The following is a 7,262-nucleotide window of genomic DNA, read 5'->3' as shown; positions in this document are numbered from 1 at the left end:
AGATAGCAAGAGATAAATAGTAAAAGGAGATGGAGGAGTTAGATGAACTCCTTATGAAGCTGAGAGATGCTTGCAAAGCCAAAGATGAACAGCTGACAGAAGTTACCAACAAACTTCTAACTACCACCCTATCAGTTCAAAAGATTGAAGTGCAGTTTGATGTAGTAAACGCCTCCCTGCAATATTCAGAGTAGAGAATAAATGATCGGACAACTTTTTTGCGGTGACGGGAGCAAAGCAAACCCCGAACCCCCGACGGCCTCTAAAACACCAGGGACCGAATGGCGCGCCTCGAGCCTGTCACGGTAAAGCAAATAGGGGGCACCACCTAGCTTGAGCAGCTAGGACGCAAACAACACAACACCATAACAAAATTTTCATCCAAGAGAGATGGATGCTTGGGAGTAATAATGAAGAGGAAAGGGAATGAGATCAAGTGAGAGAGAGAGAGAGAGAGAGAGAGAGAGAGAGAGAGAGAGAGAGAGAGTGAGGGAGGGGGTATAGTGGCTTAGTACTTAGGCACCACAAAAGGATTGTGAATCCGCACACCCTTCACACATACACAAGCTCACTGCAAACACAAGACTAGGTGGCGATTCCGCACACCTCACATGGGCAAAACATTGCAAGAAAACATACTCACAAAACCTCAAGCTTTATTTAGAGAATAAGGCGATGAAATGGGGAGCATAGGGTAGGGGAATGAGAAGGGAGAGAGTGGTAGAGCACATGGAGGATAGGTGGGAGTTGATGGCGAAGACTCGCACGAGGGTTATTGCCATCATCCTTCATTTAGTTGCCCTTCATCTTCCATAGCCCAAGGGTGTAGAGGTCATGCTCAAGACGAGCATGGTGATTGCGGTGATGGTGATGGTGTGGGTGTGTGTGTGTGTGTGCACTAGGCACACACAGTGCATAGTGTACTCTTTGGTGATGTTCTGTGTGTCTTTAGTGTGATGGTGACCCCTCTTTATATAGGGGAGGAGGGGGGCAAAATTATAGAATTTAGAAATGAAGAAATCATTATCTACATAGGCCATGTGACTGTGGGCCCCACTTGTCTGGCTGTGTGTATATGTGCCAAAACAGCAGTCTCATGAGAGAGAGACTAAGAGAGAGAGATGGGTTGATGAAAAAAGTGAGAGGTGACATGGAGACTAAAGTAATTACAAGAGGGGAGAGAGGGAAGTGTGTTCAGAGGTGAATCTGTGTGCAGATGTGTGTGAACACAAGAAAAATCAGGTAACCACCGGGTGGGGATGGGTCTGTGGGCACCTTTTTCAATGAGACTGAGTGTGTGTGAGTGTGGGGGAGGTTATTTAGCTACAAGACAAGAGACATGGCACCCTTTAGAGAGAGAGGGGGGTATTTGGGTCATGGGATATGATAGGAGAGAGAAAGGGGGGGTGGGGTATACTATTTTGGAAGATAGACTAAGTTGCATGTGAGTTAGGGTGCATTATTGGTGAGTTAGAATGCATTGGTGAGAGGTGGGGTAGCTTGAGGGGAGAGAGAAAGGAGAAAGTACAAGGGGAAGAGAGAGGGGATTGACCTTTTGAGTGGAGGAGAGGAAAAGGGACACACGGCGGGGCAACAGTGAAGAAAAAGGAGGCAAGGTGGGGATGGGCTGCCCCGCAGGCATGAGGTGGCCTATTTTACCTTTCTTATATATTTACATAAGCATACTTTATTTTTTTCTTACTTTTTTCCAATGCCTTTTATCACTCCCTCCCTAAGAGGGGGTTTTCATGGGGTGGGGACGAGAGAAGAGGGGTATGGGAGCTTGGCTTGTGAAAAGCCCCCATCATTAGCCCTCCCCTTTTGGCTAGAGGCATTCATGTCTCTAGCTCTGTTTCTTCTTCCGCTTAGCTGTAGGATCCGATATCGAGTTGCCTTCTGAACTAGCCATTCCATTTGGCCATTGGTGAGATTTTTGGGATATTCCTGAATCTGTAACAGGTCGGAGTGATAACTTGTTCCTTGGAATAGTGTCGGTTGATTAAAGGGGAAGCCCATGGCTTCCAGAACTTTGTGCCAATGTCCTCCTGGATCCCAAGTGAAAAATAGGATCATTGTTTGCAGTGTCCGAACAATAAAATTTGCATGCCAAATTGGATCAAATTTGTAACCACCAGTAGCGAGAGGGGAAATGAGCATCTTGGCTCCTGCAAAGACAGAACTGAAAATTATGATTCCCAAGAGTGTACCAAGAATCCACCATATATGGCCGCCTTGTTGGTGTAGTGAGATCAAGTTGTCTTCAGAGTCCTGCTTACTGCCATTAGAAAAAACTGCAAGCATATCATGCTTCTTTTGGGTGTGCTCAAACATGTCAGCTTCCTTTACTGATGCTAATAGCAAGCCACCTACCTTGCGGCTTAAATACAAGCGTAATCCACTTACCTTTCTCCAAAGAGAGGATGCACTATTTGTAAAAAATTGTACCAAATTGCGAAGGAGGTCTTCATTCTTGCATTCTATCAGGCTTTTGTTTATCCATGGCTCCTTAGCTCTTATCTCAATGCTGATCTTCTCTCTATATGTTATAGCGGCTAGCCATAGCCATAGGTCTGATGCATCCCATGCAAACACAATGCTGTGTTGTGGAGGAGTTTGGAACATCCTTAAAAGGTTGGAAACATATTGATCATCAAACTTACTATGAACATCCTCACATAAACTGGAGGCATTACCCATCTTCAAGTTTATAACACCCTTTAGTAGACTAGAGGCATTACCCATCTCTAAGTCTATAACACTACACAATAAAGTCTTGCTCGGCTGCCAAGCCTCTGGAGAAATATCCAACTCCAAACCTTCAGTCATACTTACCTCTTCGTTATGGTCCTCTAGTGAAACTTCCTTGATGCAAGATTCCTTTAGCTTGCTACACTGTCCTGGGTCCATGCTGGTGCACAGGCTTCCGTTTTCAAAGCCCTCCCCTTTTCTTGATATGTTGCCCACCTTATGCAAAGCCTTGCTAGCAGGCTGGTCTTCCTCTTCTCTTGTATCTTTCATGCCCTTTGCATTCCTCTTACTCTGACGAGGCCTAATCAACACTTTACACATTCTTACCCTTACTGCCCAATGTTGTCGATTGATCTCTTTGGTGCCTATTTCATTCAAGGTTAAAGATGTACGTACTCACATTTGTAACACAATTTTCTTGGCTTACCTCCCCCACCTGGGTAGCATCTTTTGATTCTTTAACCTCTTGTTCCACTGCTTCAGTTCTTTGAATAGTCTTCTTACTTGATCCTTCTTCCGTTACACTCATCTTGAACTCTTCTGCAAGACTAATGATACTTGGTGTGCGGGTACCAATTGATGGTGGGCGTAGGATGATTGTAAGTGGTGATTGTGGTGGTGGTTGCATTGGTGACTGGCATCGAATTGGTGTGGCCAGCTGTGGTTGCACCGGTTGTGGTGTGATTTGAACAGGTGGGATTGGTTTCCTGAGTGACGGAGGTCTTGCTCTTGGTGGAGAGATCTGATTCTGTCTCCCCCCTCTATTGAAATTCTGCCTCCTCGGGTGTCGGCAGTAGTACATTTCATGGCCATCTTCCCTGTAGTTGTAACAGTGGTACTCTAGGTTCTGCCTTCGTTGTCCTCTTCCTTGTTCTGGGTTCCTGCCAGGTGTATGCCCTTGCTACACCAGATGCACAGATAAACTCTCTAGTTGGGTGGTGATGCGACTCAGCAGGTCTTGCTCTTCTGATGCCTCCAGTGGTTGGACTCTATGATTGGCTGTTGCAGTCACTGGGGTTGGTTGGTCCGATCTTTTTTCCTCTGACTCGTTTACTCTTGCTTGCATGCGTAGCTTCTTGTCTTTAAGGCGGGCTACTTCGACTGCCAACTCATATGTTCCAGGAAACCTTCCCTTCACCTTCTCTCTAAGAGACGACCATAGACCAGCAATGAAACGGTCCTTCTTTAGGAAATTAGGCGCTCCTTCACCTTCCTCCAGTGAGGCAACCCATCTCTCCCATAAGTCCACAAATTTAGACTCGTAGGTGGCATACTCCAGCAGGCCTCCCTGCTTTAATTCTGTCAGTAACTGCCATAGCCTCTCCGAGGTTGTGCCTCCACCAAACCTCTTTACAAAAGCAACTATTAACACATCCCATGCATTCTTGGTGGCCTGGGGCAATGCATTATACCAGGACTTGGCCTCTACTTTCATCAGTAGAGGAAAAATTCTAAGTCGTGCAGCATCGTCATCTTTGTTGGAGACGATACAAGCAATGTCGAAATCATCCAAAAAGTCGGTGGTGAGATCCTCTCCCTTCTTTCCACTGAACGTGGGGAAAGAAACACTTGCCATGGTAGTGACTCAGGAAATTACAAACCTCTTTTTCTTTTTTTTCTTTTTTTTAATACATTACATTAACAGTAGCGGCTCATAGCAGCTTTTTTACAGGGGTGGGTGGATAGGTTAAAACAAGATAAAGATAGAAACATTAAAGGAATGATGGTAATCTAATATGGGGAGAATGATAGGGTTCGGGGAATTGAGGATTTCTCCTAGTACCGCCGCACCGAATAGGTGTACGATCTTCTGTTGATAGAAGACTTTCCTATCTACATAGATATTCACATGCATATGCTGCAAGAATCTGAACGGGAATGCCGTTGGCACATTTTCCATCATGCACAGAGGATGAAATAATTACTTATACTCTTACCGTGCCAGTGTTGATGAGTCGGCACATCCACAAGAGGTCGTCGCCTTTCATGGGCTCTACCTTTCCTTCGTTCCTCAGCATTTCCTTCGTTCCTCAGCACGTACGGGGTGATGGCGACGCGTCTGACCACTCCCAGCCTCTTGGCTAACAACAATTGCAGGTAATTTCTGTAGTCGGCGTGTTGCATGAATTCTACTCCATTCAGTTGCAACTCGTCCCCAGCCCACTGGATTTCTCCCGTGGTAGAGAGCTTCTTCAGGATAAGTTGTACAGGGAGAGAAGGAAGATCCTCCAATCTCTTTCCAAAACAGCGAGAGCAGTAGCCGAACCACTCTTCTCTAGGACATGGGAATCTTCTTACCACTTCTTCTTCCGGATTGTCGAAGTGGATTGGTAGCACTCGCATGCGTCGTGCAAATCCGTAGGCGACCTTTCGCGTTTTTTCTTACTTTTTTCCAATGTCTTTTATCACTCCCTCCCTAAGAGGGGGTTTTCATGGGGTGGGGATGAGAGAAGAGGGGTATGGGAGCTTGGCTTGTGAAAAGCCCCCATCAGCGGTAGATATGAGAAAATCCCGCAGTAGCCTCCATCGAAGTCTACAAAGCATTAGAAAAAAAGAACAAAGACCTCAAGCTGGAGCTAAAATTGGACCAGTCTCAACGGCGAAGACCTGTAGTTCAAGTGCAACGAGAAGAAGAGCTACTAAAAGAAATATCCGAGCTTAAAAGAGTCAACCAGTTGTAGAGAGATGGGCGGCCAGAAACGCAAGAAGAAGCAGAAACATCAGAACAACCACAGATAGATTTTCCCTTAGTTTATTTTGTTGAGATGGTAACACAACTAGCATAAGGGCTAGGTGGAGAAGAGGGTTTCAAAGTACCATTAACAAAAGCAAATGAAGTGTCAATGGTTCAACTGTCAAAAGCTGAGGAAGATGCACTCAAAGAGAAGATTACCCAGGAGGTGGATGAGCAGTGGAAAGTAGCCATGGATTCGGAGTTGAGAGTTCTTCACTCTGTCAATGTTACTCAACTCACTCCCAATCAATTTACTGCACAATGGCATCAGCAATCCCTACCATATCCTTTGATAAAGGTGGAGTTGCTCCAAGTCAAAGGGAGGATTTACAAAGACATGCAAGTAGAAGGCGTAGATGAAGACCACCCAAAGTGGAGGTTGAGTTGGTTGAACAAGAATCAAAGGTATTTGATTCTGTTCACAAGAGCACCTGAGGCACTTAAAAAAGATTCCACTTTTTTTCATGTACCACGAGTAAGGACTTTGCAAGCACATGAGGCAATAACAAAGAAGCGGCCAACCTGGCTGAACTACCCAAGATTGCCTGCTCCAAAAAAGGGATCGCCTACAGAAGAATACATGGTGAAAACCTTAACGGGTGCTATGGCATTCTTCAAAAGTCTACCGGATCTATCATGTACCATGCTATATAAAATCTGCCAAATGCTACTCACCTGCATCAAAGTTTTTCATGATCCAGAGCAAGCAGGTACCCCGTGGATGTCATTCCTCGAGGGTAATAAAGGTTTATGCTATGATCTCATTGGCCAACCTTCCGAAGAAGTCCTCTATGTCTTCTACACCCAATGTATGTTCTTACCTTCACATAATATGTTGGCGTTTGAGGAAGCATTCTACACAGGGTTCTTCCCTTCGCGAACGAAGATTTTTGGGCTAGTGATCAGCAACCTAACTTCGAGATTTGTAGGCTACTCCGCTATTGAGCTCAAAAACAGAGTCACTATGCAGTTTTTGCAGGTACCAGATAAAGAGAGAAAGATTAGATACTAAAAGTCTCTAAATGCTCTTAAAGACCGCCTCGCCAACCATCAACCTGAAGACTATTTCAGCCCATAAAGTTGTGTCAAGGGACGACACAGGCGAGGAGGAGGGAATGTTAGTAAGATAACTCGGATACCATTTTTTCGAGCTCTCATTGTAAAAACAATTATTATTTTGATAGATCGGGAATATTGTAACTCTTATTTTTTGAATAAACCTTGTAATTGATGAGCCGGGGCTACAAGCTTCCAGACTGTATCAATCTGTCATTACCCATCTTTAGTTAGAGCTTCTAGATTATTAGTGTTGACCACCAAAATCCTTGGCTAAAGTATAAAATCCAATTTTTGTAAGTTAATTTCAAGTTTTGGATAATGAAATACACAGCGTGAGCTAACAGCGCTCACTTATCTCCTTCTCGTGCTTCCTACTCCCTCCCCAATTGTCACATTGCAGTCGCGTTTGTTGCATTGCAACCGCAACTAAGAACTCTCCGCATTTACGTAAACACTTCACGGTATTTTGTAGCTTTTGGCATCGCCGACCCGCGACCTAATTTCATTATAAGTAGGAATTACACTTCAAAACAAAAACCTAAGCATATGCGAGGTATTGGGGCATCATTGCTAAGCATTTAGGTGCATTCTGGGTCGAAAACGACTAAGTCAAAAATCCACTGCTGTTAATAATCGTGATTTTTTCACTTGACCTAAAGTGGGATTTGAGACCATAAGTATGTGTGCTTAGGTGTTATAAACTTGTCCTAGAAGTTTCATT

The sequence above is a fragment of the Adiantum capillus-veneris genome, chromosome 7 (genome assembly GCF_014529385.1).
Source record: "Adiantum capillus-veneris isolate H3 chromosome 7, ASM1452938v2, whole genome shotgun sequence".
Lineage (NCBI taxonomy): Eukaryota > Viridiplantae > Streptophyta > Polypodiopsida > Polypodiales > Pteridaceae > Adiantum > Adiantum capillus-veneris.
The sequence above is the reverse complement of the archived record's forward strand: the minus strand, read 5'-3'. Positions refer to the sequence as shown.